The following is a 21,467-nucleotide window of genomic DNA, read 5'->3' as shown; positions in this document are numbered from 1 at the left end:
GACTAGACGTGGCCAAAGAGCTTAAACTCTAAGACACAGGATGAGAGAGAAACAGCCCTACCCAGGGTAAGTGACTTGCCCAAAGTTGCACAGCCAGGAATAGAACCCAGATCCTTGTAGCTCCCAGTCCAGGGCTCTCTGCTCAGCACCATGCCGGCTGATTTGAAGTGTTGAAACACCTGGCTGCCCAAAGCATTGCAGAATGGGTGGCGCATAACACTGCCTTCGCCCCTGGGGAGTGGATTAGCTGGGATGAGTCTAGAGTAAAACACCTTTACAGCCATCAAGAGCTGAGCGAGAATTCAAGGGGGTCTGTAGCTTTGTGGATGGGCCGGTGTCTTCTGAGGAGTTTTGAGCCGCCCTGTCTAGGGTGCTGTCCTCTTCCCCAGAACGTTATTGTTTAATACATAGCCTAGCTTCCAGCAAGGGCAGGAGGCACCTGCGTTCCCAAACTGCTTGCTTGCTTATAATGATAGAAGATTCAGAGTAGGAGCTCCAGGAGTGGGACTTATTTTTTTCAACTGAAAAAGATTTTCATCAGCTAAAACCAGGCCCGGGAGGTTCCCCTGGTGGGTATGCTGCCTTCTCTACTGCAGCTCCATCTTGCAGTATACCTGTGGCCTCCTGCAGTGAGGAACAAGCCAGTTCTCTGAATTGCCCTTCTAGCGACATCTGCCGTGATTTGGTGGTGGAGCGGGGCTCTGCCATCTTTCATCAGCCCTGACGGGCCTTGGGCAGGAAGAATAGCGGGAGGGATAGCTCAGTGGTTTGAGCATTGGCCTGCTAAACCCAGGGTTGTGAGTTCAATCCTTGTGGGAGCCATTTAGGGATCGGGGGCAAAAATCTGTCTGGAGATTGGTCCTGCTTTGAGCAAGGGGTTGGACTAGATACCTCCTGAGGTCTCTTCCAACCCTGATCGTCTATGATTCTAGATGAATGTAGGCCGGGCAAACCACAACGAAGGTCCCCATTGGAGGAGATGGGTGCATGGGACCTTGGGTTGGGGGGGATAGAAGTGGGTGTTTTGGGCAACCTCAGAAGAGAGTGCAGGGATTGGCTAGGTCTGAGGCCCATACCCAAGGGCAGCGTGTAGCAGGTAGTTTGCCCTGTTGCTACTGCCCAGCCTGTTCTGTGCAAAGACGCCTTTGGTCTGTCAAACCAGCTCTAAATTCACACGCACGTGATTCAATTTAATCTGCGCCAGTTTCTTTCCAGCCCCTTCCAAATGGGAATCGCAGAGAGCTTCATGGCCATTCGTGAATTGAACCTTTCAGTCAGTCCCTCACTGGAACTAACCATCCCCATTTCACATATGGGGAAACCGAGGCATAGAAAGCGGATGTCACTTGCCTCAAGCACTCAGAGGTGGAAGAACTTGGGTCTCCTGCCGTCTACCCCTGAGCCTTCCCTACGTGCCCCCTCATCTTTTCTCCTTCGACCAGGCTTCTGCTAACAGGACCCTGACGGGGGTGGCAGGATTATTTTTTTTGCCACTCAGAGCAAAGCGGTCTTGTTATCCAAGAATTCCATGTCGGTGGCCCAAACTCCCAGGCTCCGCTGAAAGCAAACACTGCAGCTTTGTCACAAGAACAATGTTTCCAAGGCAGGATTTCTCACCCCCTCATCCCAACGGCTCGCTGCCGCCACCGGTTCCACCCTTTGTTTTGACTGAGGAGGGTTGCAGTTGGCAGGATCAAGGAAACCATTGATGCTGATACTGAACAAAGCAGCTCCGCTCCACGAAGGGTGTGCAAGAGGGGGCCGGAGAAGCTGAACTAACAGGTCTAACTGGCGCATCCCACTTCCCAGCATTAATGCTTTGTCTTGCCTAGTGTTGAGTGTCCCAAACAAGGGCGCTTTCCTTGTGAGCCTTGGCATGGGGAAGAAAGACAGTCACTCATCCCTTGCAGGTGCCTCTCCTGGTCCCCGGTGATCTCTGGTAGGATGGATTGCAGGCAAACAGGTGAGAACCAACAGATACACCTTGCACACATCTTGCTTTGTTTTCTACCTTTCAAGTTCTGCTGGGGGTTGCTTAGAACAGGGGCTCTCAACATTTCCAGACGACTGTCTCCCTTTCAGGAGTCTGATTTGTCTTATGTACCCCCAAGTTTCACCGCACTTAAAAACGACTTGCTTACAAAATCCGACCTAAAAATACAAACGTGTCACAGCCAGTGTTACAGAGAAATGGCTTGTTGTCTCATTTTTTACCATATAATTATAAAATAAATCAATTGGAATATAAATATTGTACTTACATTTCAGTGTGTCGTATATAGAGCAGTATAAACAAGTCAGTGTATGAAATGTTAGTTTGTACTGACTTGGCTAGTGCTTTTGCTGTAGCCTGTTGTAAACCTAGGCAAATATCTAAAGGAGTTGATGTACCCCCTGGAAGACCTCTGCGTACACATGCCCCTGATGGAGAACCACTGGTTTAGAAGGACCTGGTCCTAGGAGGCTGGTCCTGTCTGATCTGTGTAGCCTTTGGTCGAGCCAGGACCGTACAATGGTAGCATTATTTATTGGTATTGTGGTAGCCCCTGTCACCGACCGGGAGCCCATTGTGTGCAAGGTGCTGTACAAACGGAACAAAAAGATGATCCCTGCCCCCAACCTGTGTCTAACATTTAGAAAGACACAAGGTAGCTGAGATCATCTTTTATTGGCCCAACTGCTGCTGGTGAACAGAAGGGACTGGTGTGACTATAACAACACTGCAAACATCTAAAATGTATGAATTTCACAGCTCTCTCTACCTGGGGTAATAGTACAGTGTGCTTCCCAGGCCAGGAGCGTAGTGTTTTCTGCCCTCTTCCCTTCCCCGTCCCCATGAGATGGGTGTTCTCCTTGTATAGACGGGAAAACTGAATCCGAGTGCCCTGTATTTAGACTGTTACCTTGTGGACATTCTGGTGCATTTGCTCACAATGAGATGATTCTAGGAACAGATGCAGCCTAACTCTGTGGGACTGGCTGTAGGCCTTGCCTGGTCATTGGGGAGAAGGGGGTTCACTTCAGTCTCACCCCATCTCTGAGGAAGGAAGGACTGGAGAGAAAATCGGGTACGTGGGCTCTGTGGAGACTCCCCCCAACAATAGCCAATTGCCGTCGTGGCAGCAGGACACAGAGACTGCAGGGATGAAGGTGCCTTTGTCCACTAGGGGTCAGGCTTTCCCGAGTGCAGGGTGCCAGCAGTTTCCAATGATGTCCCTTGAAGTATTGGGTGCTTGAGGGAGACACACCAAGATCATTGTAGAGCTGGCCCCGGGCCCGCCGCTCCGTTACACCTGCTCCAGGCTGGATTGAAAATGGACGCTGGGGCTGGAAGCCTCCGTTGGCTCCGAGGTCGCCTCTCCGCGGCTCTCCATGTGGTGGTGGGAATTGAATTGTGCCGCGGTTCCTCCGAAGCAGCGGGCGGGCCCCTCGTCCTCACGCCGGGCCTGATTCTTACTACAGCCCGCAGCAGCTGCTGGTACTGGCTCATCTTTGGAAACCTGCACAAAGGTCCCGGTGTCACGTGTTTGCTTAACAGGCTGTGGTCATGTTTACTGAACCAGCCAGAATATGGAAGAAAGGGCACGATCACCGACAGAGCCAAGGTACACGCTCCGGGGCCTGCTGGTGGCTCTCACTCGGGAAACCTTTCACGCTAAATGAGGGCTAGCCGGAGCAGTGCTAGAACGGTCGGAAGACCAGCCAGATGCTGCAACGTGTGTGTGTGGTCAGTAGGGGGTGCTCGTCTCTCTCAAGGAATGTCCCTGTGCACCAGCAGGGCTGTGATGGGGGACCAGGGAGCCTTACAATCAAAAAGGCCTTAATTGTCTGTGCATAGAGTCCTCCACGGGACTATTTTTTAATCTTGTTCCTGCTATTAGGGCAGGATCCCAGTCCCGCTGCAGGGTTCTGCTTGCAAGCTTTAAAACCCTTCCTGCTAGCTTGGAAGGTTGGACATTAATCGGGTAGGTTAGCGGCCAGGGTAGGTTCCTCATCTCCCCTCCCACCCAGGAGAGACTTGGTCCATCCGATAGCCCACCCCTATCCTGAAGGACCTAATGCATTGAGCAGTTGGTCAAGTGCATCCGACACTTGGATGCATCTGGTCTGGTTGGGGGTCCAGCGGAGGCATCCTCCACCCAGCCAGGCCTCTTCCGTTGGGCAGCCTGCTCCCTCCAGACATGGCTGGTACGTTGTCTTGCTCCCCATGCACCTGGCGTGCTTGGCGGCAGTCGAAGGGGTGCAAAGAAGGGACAGTCCCAGAGCTTGGAGCTGATTCAGAGGCAGGCAGTGGCTGGCCCCGCTATTTGGAGCAGGCAGCATCGTGTGGGCAGGGTGATGTCATAGAGGCCTGAGTCACGGCTGCAAAAGGTGTCACCTCCATTGTCCAGCCCTGCCCAAAGCCGTGCTTATCACTGCGCCCAGGTGGGGCCCCGGCTGGCTTGTCACCTCACGTGGCTTGTGTGTAGCTGCTGCAGACGTGGACCTGCCCTGGGTCAGGCTGGGCTGAGCCGGCAGAGCTTTGGAGACGGCCACGGGGGCCTGACCATCATGGCAGTCAGCGATAATTCGCCCTGTGTCTCCCGCGCCTTCCGCTGGAGGATCTCAGAGCGCGTTGCCCACGCTCCTGAAGGAAGCCCCTCGCCCAGCCGGGGAGCTAGCTCAGTGTCACCCCCTCTCCGAGCCGCAGTTTCCCCAGCTGTAAAATGGGGACAGGTCATCCCCAGAGTCCTCCAGGGAACAGATGCCCACTCCTGCTCTGACCATTAGATCCCACTCTCCTGCAGGCAGGAATTCAATTCAGGAGTCCTGGCTTAGTCCCCTCCCGCGTGAACCGGGAGGTCACCTCCCTATCCCTGCGGACAATGACATGTGGGTGCTCAGTGCTCTCCAACGTCCCCGGGGAAGCCATCCTGGGTTGCAGATCTGGCTCCAGGGAAGCCCATTTCCCATCGGCAGGGGAGAGCTGAGCTCCCCCGGACAAGCACCACCTTTGGGGAGCACTGTCAGCCAAGGGAGTGCGGGGGGGGACATGCTGATCTCAGTTGCCATCTGCAGGATTTTACTCCCGGTTAGCACCATGCAGGGCTCTGTATGTTCCCTTTCTGCAGCACCTCCTGTTCTCCCCAGGTCTCCCGTCCCCACCCGGCTTCGCAAGGCCTGACTGAATCGCTGCTCTAGGTCTCTACAGCAAGGAGACGCCCGGGCCAGCCGACGCTGTATCTGCTGTATAGACCACTGCTCCAGGACCCCGCCAGGCGGGAGGCCACTTCCTCCGCGGGGCTCCTCTGTCTCTGCTGGGCACCTCACAGAGGGATCCTTGACATCGCAGGGAGGCAGGTGACGGCGGCCCCCTTCTCGCAGGTGGGGAAACTGAGGCACCCAGCCAGTAAAACCAGAGGCAGGATGAGACCTCAGGATTTCCCCATTCCCAGCCTCCGGCTCGTCCTCCAGATTGCGCTTCCAAGGAAGCTTTTTTGGGCGGGGGGAGGGGGGGTCCAGGCTGCACCCTGGGTATTTTGCAGCCTTCAAAAGGCAGCCGTTTGGTGCTGACTCAAAGGTCCCTCCGCCTCTGTCTTCCGGCGGAGCCCCGCTCGGTTCAGCCCCGTTGGGGACGGGGAAGGCGACTCAGGCGAGAGGCTGGCGCTGGAGGAGGAGATGCCCCGCGGGTGAAGGGTTAACAGCTGGGAGGATCCGAAGCGCTGGGCGGGTCCCGGCTGTTTGATTCGGGGTGAGCGAGGAGACGGGGGAGGAACCTGCAAGTTGCGAAGGAGCGAGGCTGGAAGCAGGAGCGGCAGGAGGGGAGGGGGGGTCGCCCACGCCCTGCCCCTGGGGTCCTGCCGGGGCATAGCGGATCCGCAGCCCTCCCGGGGGAGCAGCCGCCCCCAGCCCAGCAGGTACGTTCCTACCGCCGCTTTTCACCCATCACCTGCAACAGGTGCTAGCCCGCCCGTGCCAACCCCTCCGGGGGCTGGGCCAGGTGCGTCTCTGCACCTGGGCTGGGGTCGCCCGGCCAGCTCCGGAGAATGGGCTCAGCCCCTGCCCTGCACCCGGGGCTCGGCCTGCCTGGGCTGTTGACGATCCCGTGGCTTCCTGGGTAACCTTTGCCCCGTGCTTTGGTGTTAAAACGGGCAAGGGAGAGGCGAGTTGGCAGCCTTCTCCTGGGGGAGTTAAAGCAGCGATGTGGCATAAAGGGAGCTGCTCCCAGGGCAGCCCTTCCCCCAGGGTAAGGGGAACGAGCTATACCCAGACCCTGCGTCCACACTAGGGAATGGCTCTAATAATAGCAGTCGAAAAGCACACCCCGGCCTAACAACACAGCTATGCCAGGACCAAATGTGTGTGTAGACCAGACCTTTCCGTCTGTCCCAGCTCTGAATTCTACCACCTTAAGCCCCTGCGTGCCGTGCCGTGCCCTCCGATTTTAGCTACGTGGGTTAGGAGTGTGATTTTATGATGATCAATTCTTTTATTTTACCAACAAAGCTATGTTGCTAATAGCCCCAGTGTAGACCCTGTTACAGCAGTGTACTGGTATAAATGCCGTTAGCATTAATGCTTCTGGGGGGGAACCAGCATAAGCTATTTGGGGACAAGCACTCTTATACCAGTGTAACTATGTCCACACTAGAGAGTTTTCCCGTACTGGAGTAACTCTACTTGTCAAAACTCTCTAGCATAGGGAAGGCCTCAGCAACAGGGCTGCCCAGAGGAGGGGGGGGGCAATTTGCCCCAGGCCCCAAAGGGGCCCCCCCACGAGAATATAGTATTCTATAGTATTGCAACTTTTTTTTCTGGAAGGGGCCCCCAAAACTGCTTTGCCCCGGGCCCCCTGAATCCTCTGGGCAGCCCTGCTCAGCAGATGTCAGATTTTTCTCCCGTGGAAGCAGCGGCAGCAAATCCCATCTGGAGGGCTGGAGCGTGTGGCTGTTTGGTTATATTGGAAGTTGTGGGTCAGCTTGGAAAAGTGACTGTGGAAATATGACAGGTTTCAGAGTAGCAGCCGTGTTAGTCTGTATCCGCAAAAAGAACAGGAGTACTTGTGGCACCTTAGAGACTAACACATTTATTAGAGCATAAGCTTTCGTGGACTACAGCCCACTTCTTCGGCTGTAGTCCACGAAAGCTTATGCTCTAATAAATTTGTTAGTCTCTAAGGTGCCACAAGTACTCCTGTTCTTTTTGTGGAAATATGGCAGGTCTGCTGCTTGTGCGTATCAGACTGTAGTGACAAATGACAATATAGACCCGTGAGCCCTGGTTCTGGGTGCAGGAACTCCGGGGTATTCTATTTCATGCATGATCAATCAAATTGCTTCCTCTGTTCCCCCTGGAGTCACACCTGGCCGGCCCCCATTGAAGGCTGGGGTGTTGCTGAGGGCAGAATTGGGGTGTTGAGGTGCAAGGTGGAAAGAATCCAGGCTCTGACTCTCAGATCCCCAGCTGGGTTTGCAGGGGTGGGTGTTTGGGGTGGGGGGAGAAAAGGAGAAGGGAGATCCCTTTGCTACAGTATCCTGGGAAGGTAATTTCATGGAGTCCACGCCATCCTTTTTAAGAACTACCTCTCAGGGGAACACCTGGCTCTAAACTCGCCCTAGGGGAAGCTGCCCCATCCCTTTTGCAAGTGATTCTCCTCTGGAACCCATTTGCTTCTAATGGTTGCAAACTGCTGGCTGAAAGGCCCCATACAAGTGCAAATCTTCTGCTGCTGCTGCTGGACCAAATTCATCCCTGCGTCACTTGGCTTCCCCTGAGCATTGGCCGGGATGCACTTTGGCCGAGGGTGTTTGAAGCACATCTCCCCCTGCCCCAGTAATGCAGAGTATTGATCTTGGCTCATTTCCTGAGGATGGCTTGCAGTCACAGTGTGTTATTCAATCCGGGGGGAGGGGGCTGTTAGCGTTCTAGCATAGAGCACAGGGCCCTCACCCCTTGCGTGTACGGGGTGTGTGGGTGGTGGGGAGATGAGCGGGGCCGATCTCAGCACCCATTGTAGAAACAGCCCCGACAACCAAGGTGCCAACCAAGAGGCCACAGAGCCCAGGTTCAATGTTTCAGTCGAAACAGTTTTCCAGCCGAAAAAGGCCATGTTGACGGCGCTGAATTATTTTGCCGAATTGGATCCGTTTCGATGAACTGGCGTTCAGGAAACCAATTCGGAATTTCTTGGGGGAAAATGCCGCAACATGTTGTTTCCAATGAAAAGTTTCCTTTTTTTTGGCTCCAAAACGTCTTTGCCTTTTGAAATTCACTTGATGCCGTATAACTGTTTCAAACGGTCACATCAAAGCGTTTCATTTCAATTGACCTAGAAGGATTTTTTCCCCCCTGAAATTTGGTTACAGAAAAACTTCCGAATGTTTGGCTTTGGGGCCTGATTCAGGATGGAAAGAAATGTTAAGCTTGAAATATTTCACTGGATGGGCCCGACCAGCTCTACCTCCAATGGGCCATGGAGCCTGAATTCCCCTCTCATCCCCCACGGGGTCCTTCTATCGTGGCAGCGAGACACATTGGTCCATAGGGTGGGCAGCTTGCCCTGGGCTGGTCCTATTCTGTGGATATCGGACTGGATAGCCATCTATCTTGGATGGTTTAGACACAACAAATCCTGTATCATGACAGGGGATTAGACTTGATGACTCTTGCAGTCCCTTCTAACCCTATGATTCTGTGACCTGGTCCATTGCCTATTGGGGGTGGATTGGACCCATATGGACGTCCCACGTCTGCAGATTTTCGATCCCACTCCAGCCCTCAATACGCGCAGGGCCTGATCCAACATGTGCTGAAATCCAATGGAAAAACTCCAGCTGACTTCAGACTTGGGCTTTGGATTAGGGCCTTAATAAAACTTTGATCCCCTCTCCCCCAGGAACTTGGTTCTTTTCTTGCTGGCCTAAGCAGCGCCTGGGTTTGTACTTGGGAGACTTTCCCCTAATCCAGAAAATTCAGCACTGAAAGGAACATAAGACTTGCCAGACTGGATCAGACCCAAGGGGAACCCCTCAGTAGTGGATGTGAGATAATCTGCCCCCCCAACATCAGGTCTTATCCTGACCCCAGCCAGAGCCTGGCTTGACCCTGAAGTGGTTTAATATCCCTTCCACAATCTGCTTGTATTCGCTATCCTAGCTCTGGGTAGTCTTGCTAGCTTTATAAGTGTCCAAGCCCCCTTTGAACCTTGCTGACTTTTTTGCCTTCAGAGTCATCCTGTGGCCATGAGTTCCACCGTCTAACTGCATGCTGCCCCAGGGGAAAGTATTTCCTTGTATCGGTTATGAACTTGCTACTGTTTAATTCCATCTACTTGTTCCTATGTCAGGGGACAGGGAGGAACTGGAACCTGTGGGGGGAGGGGATTCCAGTGGCACGTGAGGCTGGCCAATTTAGCAAGGTCTTGCCCGTCATCTACCCCTATTATGTTGTTAGGATAACAAAACTGCTCATCAGTTGAGCCGGGAGCTGCAGCTCCAGTAACATGATCCGCGAGTCTCTTTGTCACTCGTAGGCAGGTGGCTGCTGGAATTCTTTGCAAAACATAAACACAGGTTCTAAGAGGGCTGGGTGTTGAGTTTAGCCCCATTCGTAAGTTACCACTGAGTCCACCGCAATCGATTCCTTTCGGGGGGCCCCCGGGACTCAAATCCTTGCTGTGATTTGAGCTGTTCCGGGATGAATCTAGCAGGCAGCGAGATGCCTGGCTGAAAGAGTGACCTGTAATAACCGGGGCTGATCCGAGAAGGAATGTGCAGGGATGTGTCGTGCTTTAGCACGAAGGCATGTCTTCCTGAACCCAGCCTATAAACTCCGCCTGGAGCAACAAAGTTTTATAATGTCTGGCATTTGAAACAGAAGAGTTGCTTTCAGGATGTCCATGCACACGGTGATGTGTTTGGATAGGGGTATGTCTGTGTCCAGGCATATAAATGACCTACACTATCAAACTGTGTTAAGAGCCCTTGCTCTGCTCCACAGGAGAGGATAAGAGTATACTACAGCTACCAGCTGAGGGAGCTGCTCTCGCCGCTCAGATGGCGTAGTCTTATGCTTGAAGGTCTGGATTTCAAACTGCATCCCTGAGCCCAATGGGGCTGGTGTGTCTGTGTGTGTTTGTGTACGTGGGCGTGTTTATGTAGGGTCTGTGCATGCACCTGTCGAAGGTATTTTGGTGGATGGAGAGAATGTTGCCTAGACTAGAAAAGGTGCCAGGCAGCGAGCTGGGAGTGTTGGACAGCTGGCTATAAATGAGGGGCAGGATGGTGCAGTGGTTAGGGCTTGGAAGACATGGGGGTAAGTCCCGTCTCTGCTGTAGACTCCCTGGGTGGCCTTGGGCCAGGGTCTGGGCCTCCGTTCCCCATCTGTACAGTGGAGCTGACAGCAGCTGCCTTGGGTCGTGTGCTAAAGATCACGAGGTGCTGGGGCCGAGCGCTGGGGTTGTCGAATGTGTCCAGCCTGGATGCGGGATGGGCCCTGTTTTCTCTCTTTGGGATCTTGGCCAGAGCCGCCCTGTTTTCCCGCTGTTCCCTGCATGCTGGCACGGCTCCCACCTGCGCACGTTTCACTTCTGAGCAGCCAGACGCTTCATGCCCCGATGCAGGTAGGGGAAGGAGCTGGCAGGGGGGCAGATTGTCTCAGGGAACCTTTCCCTGGATAAAATAATAATACCCAGCTCCTAGATGGTGCTTTCCATCAGTAGCGCTCCAAGTGCTTTCCCAAGCGGGTCAGTATGGTTAACCCCATTTTACAGATGGGGAAACTGAGGCAGAGGGAGGTGCAGTGACTTGCCCGAAATCACCCAGTAGGCCAAGGGCAGAGCTGGGAATATAACCCAGGTCTGCTGAATCCTGGTCCAGTGCTAGCCTTGATCCCTTTTAAATTCACAGATTGATTCATCGGACAGGCAGTGGATTCTGTACCAGGATTGCTGGCTTGGTGAGAAGTAACTTGGAGTGCAGGAATAGATCCACATTAGTGGCATATTTTCTGGGGTAGCAGCGTTCCCAGGAATGGCTTTGTTATTGAGGACCATAGAAGCTACAGTGGGGTGCCCCCCAAAATAATGTCCCGGTGCTGGAACAGGGGAATTGGATGCATATCTCACTAAGGCCCTAATTTGGCCTCTCTCACTGTAGTCCCTGAGCACCTCACCTCTATTTATCGTCACCACTCCCTTGTGAGGCTACTAGCCCCCTTATACAGATGGGGAAAACGGAGGCCCAGAGCGGCTAAGTGACTTACCCAGGGTCACACAGGGAGACTCTTGCAGAGCAAGGGATAGAACCCAGGATTTCCAAGTCCCAGGCTAGCTCTTCCCCTCCATCACCTATCCTGCCATGGCGCTCCCTAAAATCGCTACGTCTGACCCAGCCAATCCCACTGCTGCTGGGGTGGGGACCCAGCAGGGGATGTGTTTTAGGGGGACCACGGAGCTTTGAAGTGCCGTGGGCTCATGTAACCCCTGGTGAGTGTGTGTGAGGGGCCCCCCGTTTGTGCCAATCCACAGCGGTTGTGAGTGTGGATTTCCCTATCCTTCCCCCCTCCCCCCGAACACCCCCCTGCAGTGGTCACAGTGTTGCTAATTTAGCTGTTTTCCAGTTCCCCCGGTAAATTCGTACCCCACCCCCCATTTCAATTCCTGGAGAAAACACTAATCAGCCACTCCCCTGGCTGTATGTAGGGCTGACACCGAGGTCTCGTCAGCGGTGCGTTTAGCAATTACCAGATGCCCTTCTAGCCAGATCCGAGGCTTCCACTGTAGCCCCATGGGCTTGGCTGGGTCCCTTGACTATTCATGACTCAAGGCTCCGAGATCAGCAAACAGACTCTGCCACAAACAACCCACACCTTAATGCCATGTTTCCTGGGCAGGCCGTCCTTGCGCCCTGCAGATCCGGTGCCCAGAAATGCGCAGCAGAGACAATGCAAACAGGGAATAAAGGGAGAGGGGTTTTGTTTGTTTGTTTTTGCAGGGAGGGGGGCCGGGAGGAATGGAAGAGGAAGAAGGGATATCTACAGGGCAGAGGGGGAGCGGTTAGCATCGTGATCAGAGCCAGCAGGAAGAGAATTAAGTGCCAGCGGGTGCCACCTGCTGTTGTCTGCACACCTTGGATTCCATTTGTTGGGCCGGTGTTTTGATGTGGCTTCTTGGTAGGTGACGCACGGCTGTGAATAGGACAGAATACCACACAGGCTGCTGCACCAAGCAGTCGCCCACACTCCAGCTTTGGGTGAGATCTTGGGCAGGGCACTCAAGTTTCTTTAAGCCCCACCTGTATGGGCAGAGAGGAGCGTTGTTTAATGTCTCCTCCTGATCTATCATCATCAGTTTTGCAGTAACAGCTGGGAGCCACAGTCAAAGCCAGCGCCCCGGCGCTAGGTGCTGTACAAACACAGAACAAAACCACAATTCCTGCCCCAAAGAGCTTACAGTCCAACCTAACAGGACGTGGCATTTATATAGGGCATAGGTTCTCAGCCTGGGGGCTGGCTGTTCATATTACTGAATGGAAGGGGGGTCCTGGCTAGATCCTGGTAGGGTAAGGAGAGTTCTGAAGCTGGGTTCTTGATATGAGAAAGGTTGAGAGCTGCTGGTCTGGTGCTGTGTGGACATTGATTCCTCTTTTCAGCTCCCTGAGAGGTGGGTCTGAGTTGTTCCCTCCATTTTACAGAAGGGTAAACTGAGGCACGGGGGAAGTGACTTGCCTGAGATGACACCCTGAGTCAGTGGCAGAATCCACAGTGGGGCCTCCTAGCCTGGCGCTCTAAGCCCTGGCCAGCACGCAAATCCCATGGACATCAGCGAGCATTGGAGGGCAGCGCCTCTCAGGGTCAGGCCCTCGGCGAGCCTAGCTTGGAGCACGAATCTGCCTTTCAAACAGCGGACTCTCCTGGGCCTGGGTCTGATTGGACACGGTTTGCTTCCCACTTGCCGGAAAGGGCTTTGCTGCTGCAACGTGACACGGGCGTCTCCAGTGGAACAGACCTGCAAGAATTCCTGGGCCTCAGTTTCCCCATCTGTGAAACGCGGAAAGCAGCACTTCCCTACCACACAGCCTGTGGAGAGGATACACACAGGCCCTGGGGTGCTCAGATATTAAGGTGATGAGCCCCCTGGCTAGATGCATTATTAATCTGTCCCTGCATAGGCTACCGGATGAGGGAGCTTGTTCTCTGCAACCGTACATGGTGCTAAGAGTAATATATCCCTGATTCCAGCAAGGGGGTCTGGAGACCTGACAAGCCATGTGTTAGCTAATAGCCTGATAGAGGTGTGTTGCTGCAGGCACGTTATTTAACAGGAGAGCGTTAAATGTAGATCTACCCGAGTCCCTTGCCCTCCTCCACATCTGCTCTGCTATCCTGCATGGTCTGGGGATGTTCCCCAGCGGGATTTATAAAGGGCCGAAGAAAAGGCAATTTGATCCCTTCAAGGCAATCCATGCCACCAGCGAGCCCAGGGCAGGATGGGCTGGGAGTGACATGGGCTAAGCCAGTTGCCCACCAGTGTGAAGTGTTTTGTTGCAGTTCCATCCCATCGCTTTAAGAACGGATTTCAGCTGAATTAGTGCAACTTCTGTGTGGAGACAAAAATCTCACTATCGAGCCGCCAGGCCTGACTCTCCACTCCCGTTGCCTTGTGCAGCCACTCCGGTTCACGGTGAATGTAAAACGCAGCTAGGTCTGGGCGTTTCCCACCCACTTTGCGTGGGGGTAAACAGTGGTGCCAACCCTCGCAATTGTATCCCAACTCTTGTGATATTTAGTATTTTTTTTCCTTCAAGCCCCAACTCCCGGAGTCACGTGATTTTTGGGAGAGTCACAGGGATTTGTTTATAGTAAGTTTCTAGCTCTTGTGATTGCTGAGGGAAGCTGGACAACATGATCCCAGCATGGCCTGAAAGGCTCAGAGATCAGGAGGCAAAGGGGAAAAAAAAGAAGCCAAATTATTATTTTTTTTTAAATCTCATGATTGATTAGCTGATCCCATGATTGCATGGGGTTGATGCTGTTATGTAAATGACTCCATACAGTGCAGGGCAGTGGCGAAATCAGGACGTAGGGGTACGTCCTGGCTGATGTCATGGGGAATTTTGCCATTGACTTTAACAGGGTCAGAATTTCAGCACTAGTCCATTGATTTAAAGACTTCCCAGCACCTGCATCTTTTCAGACACGGTGCTTCCCATGTTCACATTCCTGACATTCCAAACGGTGCCCAGTAAGTAGGCTTGGAGGCGTCAGATTTGTATTAGTAAATGTCAGTAGATGTTGATTTCACTGAACCCACACTAAAGAGAGGACAAACTATTTCCATCAGTAACAATTGAAATTTACAGCTAGGCAAAGCAGGAAAAATGACACCCTGTGTCAGTGGCCGAATCCACAGTGGGGCCTCCTAGCCTGGCGCTCTGATCATTCCACGAATGCAGGGGACTGGACTAGACGACCTTGCAAGGTCCCTTCTAGTCCTATGGTTCTGTGATTATTTTTTGTGTGTATTTTCATACTAGGTATATTGATGTTGACAATTTGTGACTTACTGGTTATAAAGCTTTCACTTTTTATGTCTCGGCATCCGCTGTCATTTGATAATTGTCTGACACCTGCTCCCATACTTTCTGGCATCTGTGAACATTTAAATAGATCAAAATAGGGGGAAAAAATGCTTAAACCCCATAATTTTGCACAACACTGAAAATTTAAATTGATAAAAACACACATTGATATTATCCGTTGACCTAACAATTGAATTCTGCCAAGCCTACTAATATAAATTTTTTTTTAAATTCCTGGTCACTTTCTCATTATAAAACCACGATCTAGAGAACAATAAGGATGTCCAGGAATCTCCCACATGTTATAAGGCTGTCACTCCATCAGGAGTGACTGGGAAGCTTGTAAATTGTCAGCCCGATGCTGGAATGACTTCCCCCCCAATTCAGTTTGGGAGGCTTTGCTGAACACCAGCAAGGGATGTGATCAGACCGTTAAAGCCCCTGACGTGGAATCAGGACTCCTGTGTTTTGCGCCTGACTCTGGAAGGGGCGTATGGCCTCTAGGGGCTAGAGTGGGAGACTGGGAGCCCGGACGCCTGGGTTCTAATCTTGGCTCTGGAAGGGAAGTGTTTCCTACTGGATAGAGTGAGTTTTGGAAATGTCCAATTGAAACGGTTCGTTTTGATGTTTCTGAAATATTTCGATTTTGTTTTTCAGGCTGGAGTCACAAAATGGGGAGGGGGGGGTGTTGCCTCCCTCCTTATAGCGTTAGGTCAGTGGTTCGGGCTCTCCCTGGGGAAGTGAGCGCTGGGTGACGGTGCGTGCTGGTGTGTAGAGGGTATGAGTGTGTTACAGCCCCCGCTAGGGTGCTTTGGTTGTCGAGCTCCTGGTATAGCAGCTCCTGTGTTCAGCTTTCGAGGGCCCTGGTGGGCACCATGCACTCGCAAATGCTTCAGCTCGGAGGTTGTCCAGGTCACGGCATTTGCCTCCAGGTTCTTTTCCCTGCTCCTGCCGATGGGAGCCTGGTCCCGTCAGGGATGAGGACTGCAAGGAGTGGAACATGGGAATCCCTAGACTGGATTAGATCTGGGGGGGTCCCATCTAGTCCCGCAGCTCATCTCTGACAGTGGCCAGACGGCTGCTTCAGAGGAAGGTGCCGGATCCCTGTAGTAGCCGATGAGAACGTGGGTCAGGCCCAGAAGCGTGAGGTTTAAGAGCCGTTGTGTATTCTAACTCTAGTCCGTCGCCCTGTCCCAGCCCTCTCCTCGCTCTCCCAGAGATCAATCCCCTCTTCCCAAATCCCTCTTCTCCACCCCTCCCCCACCCCTGGCATTTCTTTTTCCTTTTTTTTTTCTTTTTTTTTTGTTGCCTGTTCCTCCCCCTCTCAGCAGCTTGGGTCTCAAGCCTGTTTACATTCCCCAGCAGCACATACAGCGTGTGTGACGGGCTTGTCTGATCTCCCTTCTGCGAATGTGAGGGTGAGTCCTGTTCTGGATTAAAGCTAGAAAGATGGGTTGGGCTGAGGAGCTGTATTCATTCACTACCAAATACTTCTACTAAAAGTACAGGCAGGATGCACGCAGGCCTGCGTCATCGTCAATTACTTGTTCGATCTGTTTCAGAAGGAGGCCGCATGTGGGCTAGGGGGTAGGGTCCTGGGTGGGGAGTCAGGATTTGTGGGTTGTATTCCTGGCTCCAGGAGGGGCGTGGGGCCTGCCGGTTAGAGCAGGGAACTTGACGTCAGACTCCTGGGTTCTGTTCGTAGCAGTGGCAGAGAAGTATTTGATTGGGAATCAGGACTCCTGGATTCCCAGCTCTGCCACTGATTTCCTTGGGTGACCTTCGGCAAGTCACTTCCTCTCCCTTTGCCTGAGTCTCCCCATACGTAACCCCCCCACCCTACCAAAACAATACTCAATTCTCCCCCTGGGGAGCGGGTGAGAGAGAGAACAAACCACAGAGGCTAGATGTTTGGTTGCTTAATGCACACGTGGAAGAAGCTCACTTGCTACTGTGAGGGGGAAGGTACTTGGATTGCAATCTCTTTGGGTAGGGGCTGTCATTTTGTTCCGTGTTTGTACAGCACCTGGCACCATGGGTCCTGGGGCATGACTGGGGCTCCTAGATGCTCTGATAATTGAGATAATAATTAATAAGAGAAGATATGAGACAGTCTGTAGAGTCTAGTAGAACAGAGATGTTGCCCCCCCCCCAAAGGAGTTTTGAGGGGGGGCTAATCCAGTGCTCTGAGCTCCTCGGATGGAAGGGGAAGGCTGGTTTCTATGCTTTCTCTCCCCATCTGAGCCACCCACCCTGCCTGGGTCATCAGCAGGGGATTGACTTCCCCTGCTTGAGCTAAAAGAGTCACTCCACTCCCTGGCAACAGTAGTAAGCTGTTATCCTCTAGCAGATCAGCTAGTGGCTGGAGTGGGACCCAGCACGCACGTAGCCAGTGGGTCATGCTAGCCCCGCAGGGGGAATTGTGGCCCCAGAAGGAGAATCCCATTGGGGCGGGCGGGGGCTTTGCTTTGCTTTGCTTTTCAGCCACTTCCCTGATTCTGGAGCTGTGGCTTTGAGATGGGCGCCAGCCTCTTGGTGGTTCTCGGGGGGAAAGGCTGGCCCTGGGCTAGGCTGTCCTCACCCCCTGCCCCTCCCCATACACCCCAGCGGGAATCCTGCTGTGTTGTGTACACTCCTCCAGGTTTCCATGGGAGCGCTTCCCGCCCTGGACCCTATCAGCTGACTGCCTTCTAGATATTCCCACCCACCCCCGGTTAGCTCCTGGCTGGCTCAGTCCAGCCTGTTGAGTGGTTAAACAGGTGCTGGGTCCACCCAAACTGCCCCTTCCCCAGGGCTCCTAGAGCATCCTTCTCCAAGCCAGACCCTTCCTCTCCCTCCTCACATGAGTCCCCGTTCGTCTCCTGCTCCCAGCTGCCAGCCCAATGCTCCTGATTCTTCCCTAGCCCCCAGATTTGCCCAACGTCGCATACTGAATTGGTATCAGAGCTAGGAATAGAACCCAGGCGTCCTAGTTCCCGGTCCTTGATCTAACCACTAGACAACACCCCCTTCCCAGAGCTGGGTTAGAACCCAGGTGTCTCCCAGTCCCATCCTCTATCACACTACCTTGCTGTGAAAAGAGAGCTAAATTTATCAGGAGGCCTGACTCCCAGCCCCCTTTGTTCTAATCTCTAGAGAGGCCATGCTCCCCTTCCGGAGTTGGGATGGAACCCAGGAGTCCTGGCTCCCAGCCTCCCAGCTTTACCCACTAGACACCACTCCCCTCCCAGAGCTGGGAAATGGAGCCCAGGTTCCCTGTCCTCTCTTCCAACCACCAGCTCATGCTCCTCTCCCATTGTTTTGCTCAATCGCTATATATGGAAAATTGGTAACCGGCCCTAGGACAAGTCAGCAAAGATCTGACAGCAGATAACAGCCGAAAGGGAGGAAAGTTCTTGTCAGCTGACTGTGCTTGGGCACTCGAAAACAGGAAAGCAGTGAGCTCATCCCGTTTGCCCCGGGGCGGTAGCGAGGAAGTTTGTATGTTGGGGGCAAAGAGGACGCCGCAGGCTGGCCACAAGCGCCGAAGGCGTCAGTGCAGATAGAGGCCGGAGCAGATCTCTGCAGGAGCAGGTGAAGAGGGTGAGTCCGTGGCAGCTAGAACCGAAGGACGGGGCCGATCACCCATGGAGGAAAACTTACAGTTTGGTCGGTGACTGAGCAGGGCTGCTAGGCAGAGCCCTAAAGATGGTTGTAGGCTGGGCAGCATGATCTGGCGGAGAGGGCGCTGGGCTGAGCCTCGGGACTTCTGGGGTCTATTCCTGGCTCTGCCACTGACCTGCTGGGTGACCTTGGTCAAGTCCCTTCCCCATTCTGTGCCTCAGTTTCCCTCCTGCCCTTTGTCTGTTTTAGATTGTGAGCTGTTCCAGGCAGGGGACATCTCTCACTGTGTGTCTGGTACAACATGTAGCATGTTGAGGCCTCTAGGTGTTACTGTAATCATAATATTGTAGCCAAGGGCCCATCCATACTAGGGCTCCCAACATTGCAATGTCATTAACCTCCCCCTCTACGTGGGTCATCAGCAGGGTGTGACCAAGGATCTGCAGCACAACTGTCTGCTACTTGAGCTAAAGGAGTAACTTCATTAGTTGGCAGCAGTAGTAGGTTGTTGTCTTCTATGTGCAGATAGGGCCATGACTAGGGCTCTATCAAATTCACGGCCATGAAAAATACGTCACGGACCATGGAATCTGGTCTCCCCCTGTGAAATCTGGTCTTTTATGTGCTTTTACCCTACATTATACAGATTTCATGCAGGAGACCAGCGTTTCTGAAATTGGGGGTGCTGATCCAAAAGGGAGTTGCAGGGGGCTGCTGACTGAGGGCCCAGGTCTGCAGTCAGCAGCACAGAAGTAAAGGTGGCAATACCATACCAGGCCATCCTTACTTCTGCGCTGTTGCTGGTGGTGGTGCTGCCTTCAGAGCTGGGCTTCCAGCCAGCAGCCGCCGCTCTCCAGCTGCCCAGCTCTGAAGGCAGAGACACCGCCAGCAGCAGCGTAGAAGTAAGAGTAGCAGTACCGCAACCCCCCCGCCCCATTACCTTGCGACCTCTCCCCCCAACTCCTTTACTGCTCAGGATCCCTAAAATTACAACACCCTGAAATTTCAGATTTAAATAGCTGAAATCATGAAATTTACGATTTTTAAAATCCTATGACTGTGAAATTGACCAAAAGAGACTGTGAATTTGATAGGGCCCTAGCCGTGACCCATATTGAGGGTATGTCTTCACTGCAGAATTGGTCTGGACTCTTACCTGGGTGTTCCTCCTAACCCCCAACCCGGCCACACACACAACCCTCTGACCTGAGTTTGGTGCTACTTTCAACCTGAGCTCACTGGCCTGGCTGAGAGGGGGTGAGCTCGATCTCTCTAGTGTAGATGCAGGCTAAACCCCTTGCATGCTGATAGTCCTCCAACGCCTTCCCACAATTCCCCCCTGCGTGGCCGGAAGGATGGACAAGTTCTTCCACAATTTGCTGGGAAAGAATCCCGGAGCATCTCAGCTCTCTGCAACACAAAGAATCATGGGACGTCCTAGCAACCCAGAAGTCCTAGCGACAGGCACGGGGGGGAACGCAGAACCAGTGAGGACACAGTAATTCAGGCAGGGCTTTGTAGCAAGGAGGCTCAAAACCCACAATCCCAATCACTCCTTGTACCTACTGCATCCCAGGAGGGACAGGTCTAAACTGGGGGTGCAGAGGAGGTGATAAATATGCAGACACATGCGGATGCTCAAATTGTCCTGCAGCCACTGAATGTAGGGCCCTTGGGTTTCCCGTGGAGAGGGAGATTTGTGGTGACCTGCCTGTTCGCAGCCCTCCCCTCCACAAAGACTAGGGTTACCATATTTTGTGCCTTCAAATGGAGGACACTCCACGGCCCACGGCCCCGCCCCAGCCCCGCCCACACCCCTGCCCAACCCCGCCCCCTCCCCAAAGTCTCCGCCCCCTCCCCTGCTTCCCGCGAATATTTGATTCGCGGGAAGCCTGAAGCAGGTAAGGGGGTTGTGGGGGGAGGAGGCGCGGCCCAGGCTGGCCCCCCGGCGTTTCCAGCCTGGGTCAGCTCGGGCCCTGGGGTGCCGGCCCCGGCCGACCACCCCCGGCCCGCCCAGCACTCCCGGCCCTCGGCGGCCCGGCGCACCCCCCGGCTCCCGGCCCCGCCGGCCTGGCTCCCCACCGGCCCCGCGGGCCCGGCTCCCCGCGGGCCCGGCCGACCCGGCTCCCCGCCGGCCGGGGTCCCCGCCGGCCCGGCCGACCCGGCTCCCCGCCGGCCCGGCTCCCCGCGGGCCCGCCTGACCCGGCTCCCCGCCGGCCCGGCTGACCTCCCGATTTTCCGGACATGCCCGGCTTTTGGGGATTTCCCCCCGGACGGGGATTTGAGCCCCCAAAAGCCGGACATGTCCGGGAAAATCCGGACGTATGGTAACCCTAACAAAGACACCAACGTGACCCGCAGTTACAGAGACTGTTGATCTCCTGCAGCACCTTTCCTAGCTGAGGCCTTGTCTAGGCCGGAGGATAGACCCCGTCCGTCGGCTGCATTAATGCTGCGGCGGGTGATGGAGCCTAGGGCTGGGTAAGGTGGTGTTACAGCCAGGGGAGAGCGAGCTGGATTCCGTTCTGCCTCCCACATCATTCACAGAACAGGTGTCTCCGGTTCTAATTTGCAGAACTTTTCCTGCTGGCGATACTGACCGGGGGCAGGAAGTAATACCCATCGCCTGAGGCTGCCTTTCTTATCACTTAACGGCCTTGAGAGCCTAACTTGGAAGATACAGTAAAGAGAAAGGCAAAGTATTTATTATAAATAATAGAAAAACTCAGAGAGGATGGGTGGCCTTGTGGCTAAAGGCAGTAGCCTGGGATTCAGGAGATCTAGGTTCAATTCTTAGCTGTGCCACAGACTCCCTGGGGGACCATGGGCAAGTCACTTAGGGTATGTCTAGACCTCAATCAGTGGCTATGATTACAGCTTGAGCTGACATGCTCCAGTCCTAGAACAGTGAAGCTGTGGTAGCCAGAAACTGCTGTCTAGAGACACCTTTAATCTCCCTGGGCCTCAATTCCCCATCTGTAAAATGGGATTATATATTTATTTTGATAATGTTCCTTCCTTTGTCTTGTCTATATAAGCTCTTCACGGCAGGGACTGTCTCCTACGGTGCGTCAGTGCAGTGCCTAACACCGTCTCCGCTGCGGTCTCTACGCTGTCCTATCACAGTCATAATGATAAGAACGCAAAGAGCAGAGGTGGCATTTCAGATCTCGTGGGGCTGGTAGGAAAATGCTCTCTCGCAAATGCAGCGGGAAGCTAGCGAGAGGGGATAAACGGGGCCTTTCTTTTTTGATAGCATCACGTTCGTGAGCGCACCTGAAAACTCTGGGCTATCGAACCAGCAGC

General features: G+C 53.7%; 1 protein-coding gene across 4 annotated transcripts in view; it reads left to right on the top strand.

Moving 5' to 3' along the window:
• The first annotated feature begins 5,725 nt into the window (after positions 1-5,725).
• Positions 5,726-21,467, top strand: part of ARHGEF2 (Rho/Rac guanine nucleotide exchange factor 2) — a 132,121-nt gene continuing 116,379 nt past the window's right edge. For 3 of the 4 annotated variants that reach the window (XM_042843297.2, XM_042843296.2, XM_008171971.4), the window contains exon 1: positions 5,726-5,897. The gene's annotated coding sequence lies outside the window, so the exon portion shown is untranslated. The remainder of the gene's footprint in view (positions 5,898-21,467) is intronic. The other variant, XM_065573701.1, reaches the window with a different exon arrangement.

This window comes from Chrysemys picta, chromosome 20 (assembly GCF_011386835.1).
Source record: "Chrysemys picta bellii isolate R12L10 chromosome 20, ASM1138683v2, whole genome shotgun sequence".
Classification (NCBI taxonomy): domain Eukaryota; kingdom Metazoa; phylum Chordata; order Testudines; family Emydidae; genus Chrysemys; species Chrysemys picta.
The sequence above is the reverse complement of the archived record's forward strand: the minus strand, read 5'-3'. Positions and strand labels throughout refer to the sequence as shown.